We start from the raw sequence: 18,265 nt of genomic DNA, 5'->3' as shown, positions 1-18,265 counted from the left end.
AACTCCCCTCCCGGCCGAGGGAACTCCTGCTGCCCTTCTCCGGGGAAGGAACCGAACTTGACAAAAATGGAACGCCCCTGACCTTGTCCTTAGAATCCTCACCTCCGCAGGAAGACCCGGTCCAGCGAGACTCTGAGTGGGGCTTTGCCCCTCGAAGAAGCCAACAAATTAAAAAATTGAGAACTACTCCCTGCCGAGTACCTACTACCCAGCAGGCACTACACTAAGCATCTCCCCTGTGGCACATGTCATTCAGCCCTCCCAATCATCACACAGAGAAAGGAGTACCTTGGCTCCATATTACGGATCAGGAAGCCGAGGCCCAGAGAGGGCAATCGCCTTGGCCTAGGACATACAGTTAATGAATGTGAAGCCAGGGGTCATACCCTAGTCACACGTAGCGGGGCAGGGCCTAGACGTGCCGGGCCAAGGCCTTCTGCTGTGGCGCGCTGCCCCCCAGTCTGCCTGGGCAAGGTTGGGGGCAGACTGGCTGTTCTGGACGGGGAAGAACAGCCCAGAGGTTGGAAGAGGGCATCCGTCAGCAACACCCCACTCGCATTATTGCTGCTCTGGATTCTGCCTGCAGAGGGCAGTAGTGAGCACACACCGGTACTCCCTCCCCACCAGGCCTCTCAGCTCCTCCCGGCCCCGGGGCACACAGGCTTCCGGCACTCTGCCCCAGGACTTGGGGGTCTGGAAAGCATTCTCCCTAGAAACCAACAGCCCAGCCAGCCCCTCCTGACCAGTTTGCCCCAGCTAGACCCACTGAGGCCACGCCTTACCACCATTGCAGTTGGATGGATGGACCGTAGGCCAGTGGGCTCAACCGGGGCTATGGAGACAGTCCCAGCCGCGCCATGCACATGCTGTACGTCCCTAAGCGGGTCACCTCCCCTCATTGTAAAACGAGGCCAGTACAACAACAGGGTGTCAGGATGTCCCCCAGGCCTTCTGGTGATGAGGGGGATAGGGAGGTACCCCCGAGAGGGCAAAAGGCAGTGTGTGACGAAGGGGGCTTCTGTGGCCTCATTCCTCACTCCCACTCCTCTGACCAACACCGTGGGCAAGGCATTCTGGGCACCAGGGGCCCCTCTGGGCTTGGCCTTGGGCTGGGCACTGTGGACCTGGCCTGCCCAGGAGAAGCTCTGTCTGATGGGCTTGTGGGCTAGACCTGCCCAGCCAAGTTTATCCTTTACCAAGTGCCCGCTGTGCGCCCAGCAGGGCCCCAAGGAGGTTGGGGGAAGACTCCGTGGGCTTTGCTGGGACCTCGAAGGTTCTCAATCTCCATCTGGCTCTCTCCATCTAGGCCAGGGGTTCCCTGGGGTTGGGGCCTGCCTGGCTCGTGTCCCTCCCAGGAGTGCCCAGCATAGCAAGGGCCCAGCACAGGGCTCGGGGCACCACCCCCTCTACTGAACGAAGATGCGCAGCTTTGGACAGGATGAGAGGTGTGCTCCCTGATTCCGTAGGACGGCTGGTATGGTAGGGGAAGGGGGTGGCAAACGCCTGAGTCGGGGATCAGAAGGAGGGCTGCCCAGGCAAGATGGGCCTTGGAGCCTCCAGCTGGATCTGCTGCGACCTTGGGCAGGCCACTGCCTTCCTTCACATCCCCGGGGACAAAGGCTGAAAGAGGTACCTGAACCGGCCACCGGAAGCCAACCTGGGCAAGGTGGGAGTGACCAGTCAGCAGACGACTTCGGTTCTCCAGCCGCCGCCGCCGCCTCCGCCTCCGCCGCGCAGGGCGCCGGGCCCTGCTCCAGGGTGTCTCCCCTCGCCCGCTGAGTGACCTTGACCCTGCGCCCCGGGAACCCCGCGCCCCGGCTTCCTAATCCGCCCCTGACGGGGCGCTGGGGAGGCGGAGGGGCGTCGCCGGGCAGCCAGGGGGCGCCGAGGCCGCGGGCGCCCCTCCCGCAGGCCCCCCTGGCGGCGGGCGCTGGGGCGGCGCGCGCTCGGGGCGCCGGGGGCGGGGCGGGGGCGCGGCGCTCCCCCCGCGGTGCCCAGGCCGGGGCGCGGGGCGGGCCGGGCGGGCTAATCCCGTATGTAAATGGCAGCCAATGGAGGGTGGTGTTGCGCGGGGCTGGGATTAGGGCCGGGGCGAATGGCTGGCAATCTTACTGGGATTACAGAACAAAGAGCCTCCCTGCGCTCCCGCTCTCGGCTCCGCTCCCCGCGCCGCGCCCCGCCCTCCGCCGCAGCCCGCGCCGGGGGTGGGGGCCGCCGAGCGCCAGCCCCCCGGCCGGCCCGAGAGCCCCCGCCGCGGCCCCTCCCCGGCCGGCGCCCCGCGCCCCGCGCCCCCCGCCCCCCCGCCGCGCCGCGCCGTGCCGCGCCTCCCTCCGCCGCGCCTTCCCCCATTCTCCCGGATTAATTAAGGAGGCAGCGGCAGGAGGCTGAGTCCTGGCCGCGGGCCGGGGCCGGGGCGCCGCTGGCAGGAGCGCTTGGGGATCCTCCAAGGTAGGAGAAACTTTTGCGGGGGGCGGGCGCCGAGGCCCTTCTCCCCTTCTCCTCCCACCCCCGTGGCCCCCGCCCCTCCCCCTCAAGGTGTTCCAGAATCTGGGTCCGGCTTTCGGGTGCCTTGGGAGGCACGTGACTGGGATTATAATTCGGGCCGGGGGGGGGGGGGGGGGGGGGGGGGGGCCGGCCGCCCTCACCTGCCGGGAGGGGGGGTGGGAGCCGGGAACTGTCACCCCCCCGGTCCTTCCGGAGGTGGGGGGCGTCCCGGGCGGGCGGCGGGCGCCCGCAGACTGCTGCAGTTGGCGAATGAGGTCAGTCGTGCTGCCCGCGGCGGCGGGCGCCAGTGTGGGAGCAGAGGGGGCTGGGAAGGCCGCCGGTCCCCGCCCCCCCCCCCCGCCCCCCACCTCTGCCTTCCTCGGGCTGGGCCATCTCCCGGCCGGTGCCCCCCACTCGCAGGCTGAGTCCGACACAGCGAGGACTGCCCCGCGCAGTGGTTCCTGTTGGGGTACCCCGGGGAGGGGGCTGGCCTGAGTGGCGGCAGCTGAACCTGTGGAGGAGGGCGGGGAGGAGTCTCAGAGGATGGCGGTGGGGGCCACAAAGCATTCAGAGGAGCAAGTTGGGGGTGCCCCGCATGTAGGTGGTCTCTGAGTTCCCGCACACGGGCAGGGAGGCCTGTGGAGCGTCACGGGGTGCTTGATGCCCACCCCCCCATCCTGAGTCCTTCGAAATGATGGGCTCGGTGCCTCTCCTGGGCTCCGGCCCCGGCGTGTGGCCAGGGACAGGGATGATGCCCTGGCCTGGGCCCAGGGCAGAGGGGGACGTTGCAGCTGAGAGTTCTGCCCTCCTGGACATCTGGCCATGTGACCTAACCTCCCTGGACCAGACCTGGGTGGGGGGAGGCCCCTGTGTCCCCCATCACCGCGGAAGTGAGGGAACTCCGCACGCAGGGGTCTCCTTGCCAGGCAAGTGGGGGCAGCGCTGTCCTTGGATGGAGTGGGGTCCTGGTGGTGGGGGGCGTGGGACTGCCCTGGGCCTAGCAGCTGGGTGAGGGGCAGGCGTGGACCGAGGAGTGGGCACTGGCAGGGGCCTTCCCTTGCTGCTCACAGTGGAAGGAAGAGGCGGCCAGAAGCTGCTCTGACCTCCTCTGGTGGCCTCCGGGCTGGGACTGCTTGCTCCTCGGCACTGCCCGGGTCCTCGGGGCTTGGGAGGTGCCTTCCAAGCAGCCATTTATTTCAGCAGTGTCATTCCCAAAGGGAAAGGGCACTGGCATTGATTATTTATTCGGAGCAGGAGGCAGCACTGGCTGGGAGGCTGGTGGCTGCTGGTGGGGATGGTCTGGGCGCAGGGGTGGCCAAGATGGGTGGTCAGGTGCCCATCCCAAGCCACCCACTGTGGGAACCCAGGAGGGTTTGAGGTAGACTCTGACCTCTTCCGAACAGGGACCACTGGACCAGGGGACAGACTTGGCTCCAAGGTGAGGGGATGTCAGAACCCCCCACCTGCTTTTGGGATTTGAGAGGCTTAAGACCACACCCCATTCTGCAGCCCGCTAGGAGAGTGACCTAGAAAGTTGAGGCTGTGACTCAGAGGGTCCCAGAGGACCCCAGCAGAGGAAACAAGCAAAGGTTGGAACTCTGCTGGTACATTTAAAATGTGGGAGGGGCACCTGGGTGGCTCAGTCCATTCAGCGTCAGACTCTTGATTTTGGCTCAGGGCATGATCTCGTGGTTCGTGAGTTCGAGCCCCACATGGGGCTCTGAGCTGACAGCACGGAGCTTGCTTGGGATTCTCTCCCTGTCCCTCTCTCTCTGCCCTTCCCCTGCAAATGCACTTTCTCACTCTCAAAATAAATAAAGTTTAAAAACGAAATAAATAAAATGTGGGAGACCTGGGGCCGAGGGTGGCAACCCTGGGTCTTAACGACAGCGTTGTCGGGACACGTTTAACCTACTTAAGAGGACTGTTCACCGGGTGCTAGAGGAAGGGTCATTTATGTGCAGTGTGCTCATCGCAAGTACTTTTTATCTGTTCTTGGAAGGCAGTCTCTCCCAGAGCCAGGCTCGCCTTCCGGCACAGTGGCGGATGTTAGTGTTCGATGCTTGGAGATAGTCAGAATGGGGGTCTCGGAGGCAGATGTTCTCACAGCCTGTCCCCAGCAGCCAGCGCCTGCACAGTCTGGCAGCAGTCCGGGGGGTGGTCAGAAACCCCAGGTGAGGATCTCAGGGTGACGCCATGGGGCGTTCGTCTCCTACAAGTGTGACCTTGGAGCCACAGACCGCATCGCCTGGTCCATCCCTGTTCTGGGTTCCGTCACTCATCCGTCCATCCACTACCACCTCGACCGGTTCATTGAGTCCCTCAGTTTTCCTGAATGCCCTTTGCATGAGCTGTTCGTCTTCCCTGGAAGGTTCTTTGCATCCTTCCTCTGAGGGGGTGGGAGACTTCCTTTGGTGGCCCTGCCTAGAGGGGATACAGGTGGTAGGATTTGCCTGTTTCCTCTCCATGAAGACTACGCTGACGGTCCTCGGGCTGGAATCCCAGGGCTGGCCTCGGTGCTACCTCTGTGTCCCCCGTGGCGTCCTGTCCTTCCTCTGTCCCAACGTTGATCTCAGAGGCTCCACATCTGTCTCCCCAGGTGCCCTAAGGGCAGGGCAGGGACCGGGGCTTTCTTTCGATTCCCTGGTGCCCAGGGCTGGCACCCAAATACTTGTTGAATGGCTGCTTGAGGGAATGAATGGATGAAGTCTGGCTTCAGAGCCTTGGCCCGTATTGCTAAGCCTGTTATCCCTGAATCCCTATCTGTGGGGAGGATTCCCCCCCCATGGTGAGACTCCCGAATATCCTCTGTCCTGCTTCTCAGACCTCTGGTTCTTGGCTGTCTGTGGGCGACTCTTCAATGCCTCACGCCAGGTTCCCTGGGACAAGCGGGAATGTGTGCCCAGCTCCAGGGGCCTGCGGAGGCCTCAAGGGGCACCCGGGAACACGACTTTCAGGGTGAATTCACAAACACCGGGGAGCAGAGCAGGACTCGGGGCCGGCCGGGGGCTCGGAACCTTCCGGAAGGCTGTGGGGCCCAGGAGACGTGGACCCTTAGGGCAGCCGCAAGGGAATTCCCAGCAGGAATTAATTCATAAGCAGAGGTGGAGTATTGGAAGGATTGTTTTATGTGGGAGAACTGGAGAAGAAATGGAATTGGTTAGAAGCAGCAATGAGATGTGTGCCCCCTCACCCCCCTCCCCCACCTCCCACCTTCGGTGGCAGGGAGACAGTGCAGACATGTGTGTAGATGTTGGGGTGTCCAGGCGGGGCCCAAGGGGAGCCAGCTCCCCCACTTGGTTCCTAGGCCCCTCATTTGCAGGCGTGTCTGGCTGGGACCCTGAGACCCTCGTGCTCGCTGGGGTAGCTACTCTGTCATTTCAGACTCAGTGCTGTGGGTTGTGGCTGATGACAGTAAGGGACTCAGAGCCCCGGGGGATGGGGGGCTGGCGCAAGGGGCTGAGCCCTTGTTCACTTTGTGGGGACTTAAGTTTGCTGAATGGGCTGGGTGGGGCTGTACTTTGTCTCCACCCGGGCTGGGGATGGCTCGGTGTGTCTCAGGCAGAGCCCTTGTTCCCGACACTCTTCCTCTTGGTCCGGAGCTGGGCCTGGCCAACCCAGAGCTATTTGTGTGCCCACCTGTCTCCCTCCTTCAGGACCACCTGCTTCTGGTTGCCAGATCTGGCTAATAAAAATAGGGATGCCCAGTTAAATTTGGATTTCGGATAAGCCACAGATAATGCGGGATTGAGGATGTAACTTTGTTCAGCTGGAGCTGAACCGGGGGTCTCGTATTTTATCTGGCAACCTTGCAGCTGTGACCTCTGGGCAGGGGGACTGTCGGGGACTGGGGAGAGAGGCTCAGGGAGTGGTTGAGGCCTGGAGTTGGGGTCAGGGCTCAACCCAAAGCTCCAGGGGATGGGCTGGGGGAGTTTGAATCAGGCAGCACTGACTCCGGTTACCTCGGTCCGGCTTTCTCTAGTCTGTGGTGCCAGGGTCCGGATCTCCTGTTAAGCTTGGGTGGTGTGGGGGGCTCTGGGAAGCCCTGATTTTCGGAGACTTCTGTGCCACTGTGGTTGGGAGGGGGGGGGGTAGAGGGGAAGGGAAGCTGCTGGGGACACTATCGGGCACCCAAGTTAGGATTTGCCATCAAGGTTTACAGAGTGAGGCCTGAGCGCTGGGAGGCCGTTTCTCTGATGGATCCCCGCACTTCAAGACTTAGAGATCCTGCCTCAGGGCCCCTGGTAAGGGAGCATCTTTGCCGGGTTGGGTCACAGGCGGTGAGGGGCAGTCCCTTGAGGGATGCCCCCGTGGCTATAGCCAAGAAATAAGAGGCAGGGTCCTGTGTACCATGTCCCTTGCCCCCAAGTCTGGGTTGTGTGCTCATATGTAGCATGGAGATGATACGCCCTCTCCTGCCTGAGCCTCAGATACTGTGGATGGACGGGGGGAGCCTCCAGAGCATGGGTATGTGGGTCACCCCAGTGCAGGCCTGGAGTGGAGACCATGTGGGAAGCCAGAGGTGAGTGGTCCTGGCTCAAGGGCCTTGGGTCTTGGGTAGCCTGCAGGTGCACAGCAAGTCTGTATAGTTGGGGATGGGGGGCTGAGCCCGTAGCTGGAGGAGGCCCTCAGGCTGCTTCTGTCCTGGAGGCTTGGATGGGGCCAGGCCTGTTTGCTGATGGGGGGGAGGGGGCGTGTCTCAAGGTGTATTTTCTGACTTCTGGCAGAACCACCATATAGGGGAGTCTATATCTGTCCATCTGTCTATCTGTCACTCCACCAGGCAGTGAGAAACTCGCAGATGCCCCAGGTCTGCAGATTCTCAGGTCCTGGCATCCAGCCCCAGGCCTGCACGTAGGAAAGGCTCACCCCATGGGTGGGTGTGTATTTTGGTGAAGGATGAGGGAATCCCCCGAAATGCTCAAGTCTTAAGTGTGCTTTCTAAGGGGTTTGACCACTGTGTGTACAATGTGCTGCTTCACGCAGCCCGGCCTCTGCAAAGACATGGAACGTTCCACCACCCCTTAAAGTTTCCTCAAGCTCGTTTGCAGCCAGCCCCTTACCTTCCCCCAGCTCCTGGCAATCACTGTGTTTTCTTTTTTCGTTTTCTTCTTTCTTTCTTTCTTCCTTTCTTCTTTCTTTCTTTCTTTCTTTCTTTCTCTCTCTCTCTCTCTCTTCTCTCTCTCTCTCTCTCTCTCTCTCTCTCTCTCTCTTTCTCTTTCTCTTCTCTTTCTCTTTCTCTTTCTCTTTCTCTTTCTCTTTCTCTTCTCTTTCTCTCTTTCTTTCTACCTCTGTGTGTTTTCTGTCTGTAGTTTTGCATTTTCCAGAACGGCACATAAATGCAGTCACACAGTATGCAGCCTGAGTCTGGCTTCTTAGACCCAGGCGTATTGGAATCTGCTTCCTTTTGGTTGCTGAGGGCCATGCCACGGTATGGATGTGCCACATGGCCCCACCCAGCACTCGGTGTTTGCAGAGCCCTGCTTGGGACCACCCAGAGAAGAAGAGGGGTGCCTTTGCTCGTTTTCACTGGGGCACTGCCTGCACCCCCATCCCCTCCCCCATTGAGAGCCGGTCCTGAGCCAAGAAAGGTGCACACCTCTGTCCGCAGAGCCTAGAATTTCATCCTCCGTTTCTGGTGACTCACACAGCCAGCGAGCCCCCGATGAAATTACACCCTCCTGCGGCTGCCCTCTGCTGTGCAGGTGGGCTCCTGGGACACCGATGCTCCTGGGGCTGGGACAGCTGGGGGGCGGGTGAGGGCCTGGAGGGCGGGGAGCTTTGTGTGCCCTGTGGTGTCTCACCCATCTCCGTGTGCCCTGCTCCCCCGGAGTCTGGGGGTCCCTGGCAGTGCCTCCCAGGTCTCCACTCCTGCAACTTTGGAGCCTGGGGTTGAACTTCTGTGTTTTCCTGAAACAAGGCCAGGGCTTGTCCTCCGCAGGGGGCGGGGGGTGCGGGGAGAGGAGGGTAGGGCAGGACAGTGAGGCTGGCGTTGCAGTCAGGAGCATGATTTAGGGTCCCTTGGGGGGGGCTGTGTGACCTCAGGCAAGTGACTTTTCATCTCTGCTTTGGATCGGTCGTCTGTAAGTGGAGGGCCAGTGAGGGACTTAGCTGCGGTTACACCAGCCGGGGGACCTCCGCAGAGCCCTAGAGGGCATGGGGGCCGCTGGGAGTGGGGAGGAGGTGGGGATGTGCAGGCCTCTGGTTCCCTGGCCCCTTTTGAGCCAGAGTAGGGCCACTTGTATCCACGGTACCTGTTGGGGTATTCTAAATAAAATCGTCTGCCAGAAGTTGGCCCTTCGTGGACAGCGGCTGTTCTGCACGTTCGTGCGGGCAGTCCTGAGGTTTCGATTGGTCACAGAAGCTTCTGGTCAGGCTGATTCCCGCTCTGCCTGCCCGCTGCGTGTGCTTTGGAACACTGCACAGTCGCTGGGCCTCAGTTTGACCGTCTGAGAAAGGAGGCGGCAGTACCTGGGCGGGTCGTGGGTGGGCGTCGGGAACTGTGGTGTCGGACCGCAGGGGGCCCAATGGGAGCTTTGTCGGCCTCCCGGGGTGTGCGGGCTCCTGAGGAAAGGGAGCTCCTTGGGGGCTGACACGGCCTGCCTGGGTGCCTCAAGAGATTTGAGGGGTTTTAACTTTGTTTTTTTGTAAACAAGTCGTTTGCTTTTCCTGATGAGCCCAGCTGCCCCCAGCCCCCCTCCCCTCCTCCCTCCCCCCTCCTCCCTCCTCCTCCCCCGGCCCAGTCGCAAAGCCTGCACCCCTCAGTCCGACCCCGGAGCTGTACCTGGTGGGAAGTCAGGAAGGACTGTGCAGGCTAGGCCCATACAGAAGGGCCCTAGGGTGCTCCTGGGTGGCTCCCTGGAGCAGGCAGGACCCCTGCCTGCCCACCCACCCAGCTCCAAGGTGGTCCTGGCGGGCTCCAGGGGGGCCTTAGGACTGGGCCAGTCTGGTGTCTCTCTCATGTTTATCCAGGAGCTGGTTTTTCAGGTGTGCCGGCTTTCAGCCGAGAGGCCCAGGTTGGGAGAGGTAGGGCCTTTGGGAAGGGGGGTGGTTGCCCCTCTTCCCCGGGCTCACCCTGCCTTCCAGCTGGGGGTGCAGCCCTCTGGGCGGGGAAGGCTACCACATCGTCCCTGTGGTCCTGTTCCATTGTCCAAGGGAGAGATGCTCTTCCTTGCCCCGGTCAGAGGCCGGTGCTCCTCCTTGGAGCTCCTTTACCTGCCTCGGGGCTTCCCTACTTCCCAGCAGGGTGCCATGGAAACAGCAGGGCCTTTGAAGCCAGGCAGGCGTGGTGCAAGTCCCAGTTCTCACCACTGACCTGCTGTGTGGCGTCAGGCAAGTGCCTTTACCTCTCTGAGCCTCATCTGAACCACTGAGGCTGCTTGTTCCTACACTGCAGTGTTCTTGGGAGGACAAGCGCGTTCATTCGGGTGGGGACTGGGAGCCCCAGTCGTGCCCAGAGAGGAACCGGATGCCATCATTTCCTGCTTTGCTCTTACCGCCTCTGCTCATGGAGCATGGGGTGTGCCATGCCTCAGTTTCTGTTTCTGCAAGCTGGGAAAACCCCAAGGGTAGAGCTGGTTAGTCCCCTGGGGCTGGGGCTACCCAGGGGCAGTGGCCCTGTGGTTGGTTTGGGGAGAGCCGTCTTTTCCCTATGGGATATGCCTGAGGGCAGCCTGCAGGAGGTGACTTCTCACTGGCCCCTGGAGGATGGGTGGGGTGTAGACCCAGGAGTAGTCTGGGGTGGACATTTTGAGGAGGGAGGTGACAACCTAAGGGTCCAGAGACAGGAGTGACGATGCATGTGGCCAAGTGAGCATTTTGCTGCAGAAGCGGCGAGGTGTTGGGTCCTGGCAAAGACCTTCATCTGATCGCCTCCCTCCCCGACCAGGCATGGCCAGGCCCCACCTGTTTCCGTGCCAGCACAGTGAGCTTCCCTCGGTTTCTAGAACATACCGTGCTTCTGCCTTGCTTCCCTGTGTGGTGTTGCTTCTCCCTGGAATGTATTTAATGCTCCCTGTCCGTTTCACTGGGCCGATTCTTACTTGCAGGGCTCAGCTTGGATGCCACGTGTCTCTGGAAGCCTTCCCTGTGCCCCCTTCCGAGCCCGCGTTAGGTGCCCCTCCTCTGTGTTCCGACAGCCCCTGAGGGTTCCAGCTGCCCTTGACCTGGCCTGTCACCTTCCGACAGGTCCAGGCCTTGGCGCCTCATCCCTCCACATCCCCGCCCCCGGCACCCTGCCTGGCCCAGAGCGAGTGTCCAGTGTAAACTTGTTAAGTGAGTTAGAAGCAAGCGAGGTGTCGGGCCACTATGGGTGGGGCCTTGGAAGGTCAAGGGCCTTCTCTGCCTTCGGATACTGATTCTCACCGGCTCACCCCCCCGTGCTCCCCATTTCTGGCCTGGCTGTGACTCTCAGGGGCATCTGGAGGGGGGTGGTGGCGGGGCCCTGTGTCTCCCTGGGCCGGGTGTAGACTGGTTTGGGGGGGTTTCCCCTCTGTGAAGGGCAGCTGGTGTGTGTATGGAGAGAGCACAAGTGTGGCGCGTCAGAACAGTTAATCCCCTGGGCTATTTAGACACACACGCTTGTGCGCGTGTGCGCGTGTGTGCGCTCACACACGTATGTGTGGCATTCTGGGGGGCCGCCGGTGGGGACTGTGTTGGATAACTTGGCATTTAGCCGAATCCCGACCACCAGCCTGGCCCCAGGGCTGCTCAGGGTACAGAGCCCCTGTAGGCCCGGCAGGTGGCCACGGGGGACGAGTCTGTCGGTTAGGAGTGCGTTTGACTCCAGGTAATAGAAAGACTGAACTTTAATGGCTTCGACAAGGGCTTTTATTCCTCCCAAGAAAAAAAGCCGTGGGTAGGCGGTCAGAGGCTGGGATGGGGGCTCAGTGATGCCTTCAGGGGCTCGGTTCTTTCCTCCTTAGCTTGTTAGATTAAGTTCTTTTAAAAATTACTTTCTTTAGGGGCGCCTGGGTGGCTCAGTCGGTTGGGCGTCCGACTTCGGCTCAGGTCATGATCTCACGGTCCGTGGGTTCGAGCCCCGCGTCGGGCTCTGTGCTGACATCTCAGGGCCTGGAGCCTGCTTCCGATTCTGTGTCTCCCTCTCTCTCTGCCCCTTCCTTGCTCACGCTCTGTCTCTCAAAAATAAAGAAACATTAAAAAAATATATTTTCTTTGAAGCATATGCTGAAGTATGATTTCATACATTCACAGAGCTGTGCAGTCAAATTTCTGAGCATTTCATCCCCTCAAAAAGAAATCCCAACCCGTTACATTGTCAGCCCTCTGCTGCCTCCGCCCCCCGCGCCTGGCAACCACTGGTTCGCTTTCTGTCCCTGCATGTGCCTATTCTGGACGTTTCATGTCAGTGGAACCCTATAACATGTGGCCTTTGTGTCTGGCTTCTTAAGCTCAGCATCGCGTTTTCGAGGTTTATCCAAGTTGGGGCAGGTGTCACAGCATCTCTCCTTTTAACGGCCAAATAATATTCTGCTGTGTGGACGGGCCACCTTTTGCCTATCCATTCATCGGTTGATGGATGCTTGGGTCATTTCCACTTTTCGGCTGTTGTGAGCACTTGTGCACAGATTTTTGTGTGCTCTATGCTGCCTGTCCTATTGGCTAAACACCTGGGAATGGAATTGCTGGGTCATAGTGGCAGTTCTGTGTTTCACATCCCGAGGAACTGCGTGACGGCTGCACCATATTATGTTCCCACCGGCAATGTGTGAGGGTTCCAGTTTTTCCGCATCCTTGCCAACACTTGGTATCGTCTTTTTGATCATAGCCATCCTAGTGAGGGTGAAGGGCTATCTCATGTGAATTTTTTTTTTCTAATGTTTTTGTTTATTGGGAAGGAGGGGCAGAGAGAGAAAGGGAGACAGAGGATCCGATGTGGCCTCCACGCTGACAGCCGCGAGCCCCTTGACCAACAAGATCATGACCTGAGCCAGAGTCGGACGCTTAACTAACTGAGCTATGATTTTGTGTGATTTTGATTTAGCTTGTTGGATTTTGTCTTCATGCTTATGCATCGTGGTCACAGAATGGCTGCATACCCTCCAGTCCTCACACCCATGGTCCAGATGGAGACAAGGAGTTAGGGCAGAATGCTTCTACTCTCAAAGGTTTGCCTTCATACACACTCTCCTCAGGAGCTTTAGTTTTGCACAGATGGGACTTTGGGCCTCTGATGCCCCCTTGCTGTAAGGAACTGGGAAGAAAGAGGCATGCCTGTTGGGGAGGAAGGGGGTCGGGAATGCTTTGGGCAGGCTTTGCCCCTCGTGGCCCAGACTGGTGTGGACATCTTCATTTCTCCAGGAGCATGAATGGGGATGGGAGCCCCCCAGTAGGTAGGGTGGGGACTTTGATCATGGGTGTGTGGCTGTTCTACAGACCAGAGTTACCACTGCCCATCTGGGGCCTTAGGGGACCCCACTTTGTCAGTCACCTGCCAGACTTTTGTGACTCTCTATCCAGAGACCTCCTTTCTACTCAACCCAGGAGGCCTGTAGCCCAGGGCTCACTAGGTCCTGCCTCAGGTCCTGTGCCCCTCTGTGCCCCGCAACCCAGAACAAGCCATGGGACGTCTTGCCTTTACAACTGGCTGGGGCTAGAGCTCAGACACATGTGGCTGGTGGGAGTATAAAGCCGCATGGCCATTTTTGGAAAACAGTTTGGCAGTTATTTATTTATCATTTTTATGACATATAATTGCATCATAATATTCACCATTTCAAAGTATTCTATCCAGTGGTTTTTAGTATAGTCACAAGGTTGTGCAACTGTTACCACTATCTAATTCCAGAAGAATTTTTATCACCCCCCCCCAAAAGAAACCCCACATCTATTAGCAGTCTCTCCCCATTCCCCCCCACCCCCCACTCCCTAGCAACCACTAATGGTATCTCTGTGGATTTGGGGCATCTTTTTATACAGTTGAACACGGGCTTGCCGTATGACCTGGTAATTCTGTTCCTCAGTATTTGCCCAAGGGAAATGAAAACTTGGGTTTACATAAGAACCTGAAGAAGAGAAATATCTCAAGTGGCTGTATTCGTAATTGCCCCACACTGGAAACATCTCGGTGTCCAACCGGTGCGTGGATAAGCAAACCCGGGTAGGTTCATACCGAGGAAGACTGGTCAGTGCCGAGAACGACCAAACTCTTGATCCGGACAGCAGGGGTGAATCGCAGAAGCGTCGGCCTGGGTGAAAGGTGGCAGACTCGGGAAGTCGTGTCCCGTTGCATTTCTGTGACAGGTTGGAAGAGGCGCAACTATAGGGACGGAGCAGATCCCGAGTTGCGTGGGGGCGGGTTGACTTGGGGTGCTGATAGGACTGCCCTGTGCCTTGATTGTGGTGGAGGAAACAGCAGTATGCATTTGTAAAAACTCCTAGCACAGTACACGGAAAAGCGTGACTTTCACCGTGTGTGTTACCCTTCAGTTTCCGGAAACCATCCTGAACCGGGGACTGGCCTTTCCGGATTAACCCCATGTAGGGTTAGCCATTCCATTTGTTTTAGTTGGTGGCAGTCCTCCTTATGCATGTAGCCGTCGAGCTTGAGTCTTTCAGGATGACTCATGTGACTTATGCCTAGGGCTGGGGCCGAGGGCTGCCTTGGCACCCCCTCCTGTCACCTTCCTCGGGCACCCCCTTCTGCCTCTGCTGTTCCTGACCTTCCTGGATGGGGTATGCCGTGTGCTTTTGGTCCATGAACAGTTAGAGCCGGAAGGGACGTCAGAATATGTTGACCTTCTTTCCTTTTCAGATGGGGAGACTGAGGCCGGGGCTGGGAAGGCACTTGGCCGATTCCAGAGTGGTAAGACTCAAGATCCCAAACCTCATCTCGAGACTCTGGGGCCAGGGCTCCTTGCAACACCCCCCCCCGCAGGTGCCCCAGAGCCTCCCTTGTCTGGCTGGTCTGGCGAAACAGCGGGAGGTTTTGGAGCAGACCCAGGTGGAAGGCAAGGCGGGGGGGGGGGGGGGGGGGGGAGGGGTGTCAGTGTAAGGAAGTGGGAGTGGTCAGGGCCTCTAAGACACCCTAAACGAGGAGAGAAGAGGGTCCACGACGGCACAGGGTGGCTGCACCTTGTGCTCGCAGGCTGGAGGTGCGACGTGGTTGATTGTGGTAAAGCGTGGGAGTGGCTGGTGGCCCCTGGGGAGAGGCACGAGAGCATGGCACTGGCTTCTGTCCTGGAAACCCATGACATCGGGTCACCCTGAAGCCCCATTATGTGTGCAGGTGAATCCCAGCAGGCGTGGTCTGCAGTGTGGGGCTGACAGCCTGGAAGCACCTCCTCAAGGAGAGACCCCAGGAGACCCTGACCGGGAGCCGGTGGGATATCTTGGGTGGCGACCCTCTTCGGGCAGACGGGTGGACCCAGTCTCAGTGATGCAGGCCCTGGGTTTATCCTGGCGTTGATGTGGAGCCACTGGCATGTGGGCCATGTCTACCCTGGAGGCTTGGGAGGTCTGCAATCCCCTGGGAGGGTGTGGGTGTGGGCGGGGAGGGCAGGCACCGGGCTGGAGCTGGCCCTCGTCCAGGTTCCTGCCACCCGCCTCAGGGAGCCAGTTCAGAGCTGTGTCAGCCCCCCGAGGAGCGTTCTCAGGCTGCAGGCCTTAGAAGGCTAGCGGGTGCCCTGGACGTGGGTATGAGGATGCCAGGAGTAAGGCCTGGGAGCCCCCCTCCCCTCCGACTTGCATCCCTGCGGGGACACGGCTTTGGAAGCGGAGTGACTTTCTCATCCCAGGCTTCAGAAGGGGTTCCTTCTGGGCCAGGAAGCCAGTGACTCCTTGCTCCCATTTTTTTTTTTTTTTTTTTTTTTTTTTTTTTTTTTGCGGGGCGGGCTCTGTGTCTGCTGCTGTGGATGGGTGGTGGGGGCCAGGGGCAGACCAGGCAACCCCGAGTCTGAGGTCTGTGTGGAGGGCAGGTGGTCCCTGGCATTCTGCTGTGCTGTCTCTCCCCCCACCATCCCAGAAGGCCTGTGATCTTGGCATCATGGGACCCTTTCCTGGGCCCTCCGCCCTGTTTTTGGCTCCAAAAATGATGTCTCCATACCTCGAGGTCCTTTCTGGTTTTCAGGAGCCACACTGCCTCCAGGAAGCCTTCCTTGGGCCTCACCGCGACCCCAGACAGGAAGCCTGGCCCCTGTCCTGAAGCCTCTCACCCTCTGGGGGAGGCAAAGAAGGAGAGCCCTTCTGTAAATATCTGTGCGCCAGTCGCTGGGCAGTGAGCATGCCGGGAGCTGCTTGGGGGACGTTGTCAGGGACTGGGTGCCTGTTTGCTCCTTCTAGTAGACTTTGCTTTGAAGCTGGCCCCTGACTCTCCTGGCTGTGTGACCTTGGGCAACTTACTCAGCCTTTCTGAGCGTCCAGGTCTGCATCTGTCCAACGGGAGGGATACCACTGTGCTCTAGGGTTGCTGCAGGACATTAAAAGGATACGACCAGCACAGCACTGGGCAGTCATGTGGCTGCCGATGGTAACGATGGCCGTAACGTGACATGGGGTTTAGCTAGGCCCAAGGCCAAGGTAGGGTTTGGATAGAAAGACTCTGTTGGGTCTTGCTTTCACCTCCCACCACTGCTCTGTGAGGGAGGAAGAGGCGGGGTGCTGTGGATGTGTGTCTTTATTGGAGGCAGAGACTGAGGCCCAGAGAGGGGAAGCAAGTTGGCCAGCATCACCCAGCCGCTGGGTTGGCAGAGCCTTGTCTAGACCCAGATCTCACGAGGACGGGCCCTGTGCACACTCCCGAGACTCGGGCTCTGTCACCGGTCGTTGGGCCCTTAGGGAGGGGATGCTGTGGGCCTGGGCTGGGTTCCTCCAGGTTCTCCCGTCCCCGGAGCTGGGAGAGGAGGGCAGGCAGGCAGGGGTCACTCTGTGGAGTCACGCTACCTGGCCAGAGCTTCAGGTGGGCCTGGGTTGTCCCTGGTGGATGGAGGTGGCCAGGCACTCCTCGCCCAAGCGAGGGAGCGGCGAGCAGGGCTGCAGTGAATGTTTTCACATGAGATGTGTGTGCTTTGCAGGAACAGAGCACGGATGTGCCCATGGAGTCCTGGCTCCCTCACGGTTCTTGTGTAATCATAGGAAGGTCACCTACACGTTGTGCATCCGTTGTCCAGCGTGGGATGGGTGATGGTCCCTGTCCCGTCCTGCCTCTCTCCTGGGGCGCTGGGGGATCACACGTGATGCAGCGTGAAAGCTGTAACGGGGTGGGGGGCTTTGCTGCACCTGCGTGTTTGTGCCTGTGACCCTCCAGCCACAAAATAAAGTGTGTCATCCCCCAGGGGCCAGGTCATTAAGTAGGATGCCCCCAGGACAGACTGTGTGGGCCTGAGTAGGAGGAATGACTGGGGCAGGGTGCCGTCGCATTAGCTGTGACGTGCACGCGCAGACAGCAAGCAGGCCTGGAGAGGCGGCAGGTGTAATCTGACGGATACCTGATGAACGGACATCTGAACCTCCTCTTTTGTGTGTGGTCACCATTTATAACTTTCAGCTTCTGTTTCCCCACCTGGGTGCTCCAGGCACAGGGACCGGGCCTGATTTACCCCCAGTTCCGGGTCTGGGGTGTATAGGTGCAGTGGGATTACCCTGCGCTGGGTTTGTGCCCCGCATCCAGCAGATGGGTGTGACGCCCACAGGGGTGCGTGGGCCCAGGGCTGGGACCGGGGAGCCCCTGGAATGGGGGGTGCAGGAGGAAAGGGTCCTGCAGGAAGTGGCGTTGGGATATAAAAGGGCGGGCACAAGAGGTGCGGGGTTGGGGGCAGGGTGGCCGTGATCACTGCCCTGGTGTGGATCGGGGCGGGTGTGGAGGCCACACTCCAGGCGAGGGGGCGTGGTGGTCTTTCCGCGTGGGGCGGAGGGCAAGAAGGTCCTCGGAGAACTTTGCGCCTGAGTTCCCAATTTCCATAGGAGCAGTTAAGGCCCCCTTTGGGGTGGTGTCTGGAGTTAGAAGCCAGGTCTCCCTAGCCTCAGCTGGGCGTGGCCTTACCTGGGACCTCCCCCACAGCGGACCGGGTCACGTGGTATAGCGAGGAGGACGGGGCGGGGGGGGGGGGGGGAGCTGGCGGCTCAGGAGGGCTGGCTGGGGTGGGAGCCCGTGAGCCAGAGCCCCGGCGTTAGATCACCCACCGTGATTAGCTTTTTTCCGCCCAGCCTTTTCCCGACAAGAAAGGGCCTGATGCGCCTCATCCATGTTGCTCATCCTTCTGAGAAGGCCTGTTTACGTCTGGCAAGGGGGCTCTCGGGAGACATGATCGCCCCAGGGGCTGGCACCGCCGCGGCGCTGGCTTCTTCCCACCGTCTCCTGACACCCGGCCTTGACGCGCTGCAGATGCTTAAGAACCCACACACGCGTACGTCCCCGGCCCGCATGCGCTGACCTGCCGGGGTCACCCAGAACCAGGGGACAGGGTGCCGGGGTCCCCTGACGGCCGGCTGAGCGCCCCCTCCTGGAGGCGGGAACAGAAGCGACAGTGTGCCGCCTGTCTGGAAACGTGCAAGAGCTAACCCAGAGTTGATGGGACGCAGTGATGTCAGCGTCAGTGCTCCCGTGTCTTTAATGAGTGCCTGTGATCTCCGGCCCTGTGCCAGTCACTCGTCTCACGTCAGCTGCGCCCTCCTCAAAATGCTGAGAGCAGCAGAATCGGTGGCTCGGGTTTACTCACGAGGAAACTGAGGCCTGGCGTCCGCCTCCATGGACATCACAGGCCGGTGGGAGCTGGGTGGGGAACTCAAGCCCTGCTTGGGTTGAACCTGCCCGCTCCCCGCCGTT

The 18,265-nt window shown here is 59.9% G+C and overlaps 1 protein-coding gene across 1 annotated transcript in view; it reads left to right on the top strand.

Annotated features, from left to right (window-relative positions):
- The first annotated feature begins 2,407 nt into the window (after positions 1-2,407).
- GTF2IRD1 (GTF2I repeat domain containing 1) overlaps positions 2,408-18,265 on the top strand; it is a 115,238-nt gene continuing 99,380 nt past the window's right edge. The window contains exon 1 of the mRNA XM_030301121.1: positions 2,408-2,448. The gene's annotated coding sequence lies outside the window, so the exon portion shown is untranslated. The remainder of the gene's footprint in view (positions 2,449-18,265) is intronic.

Source organism: Lynx canadensis, chromosome E3 (assembly GCF_007474595.2).
Source record: "Lynx canadensis isolate LIC74 chromosome E3, mLynCan4.pri.v2, whole genome shotgun sequence".
Lineage (NCBI taxonomy): Eukaryota > Metazoa > Chordata > Mammalia > Carnivora > Felidae > Lynx > Lynx canadensis.
Note: the sequence above shows the minus strand (reverse complement) of the source record. Positions and strands in the feature narration are given on the sequence as shown.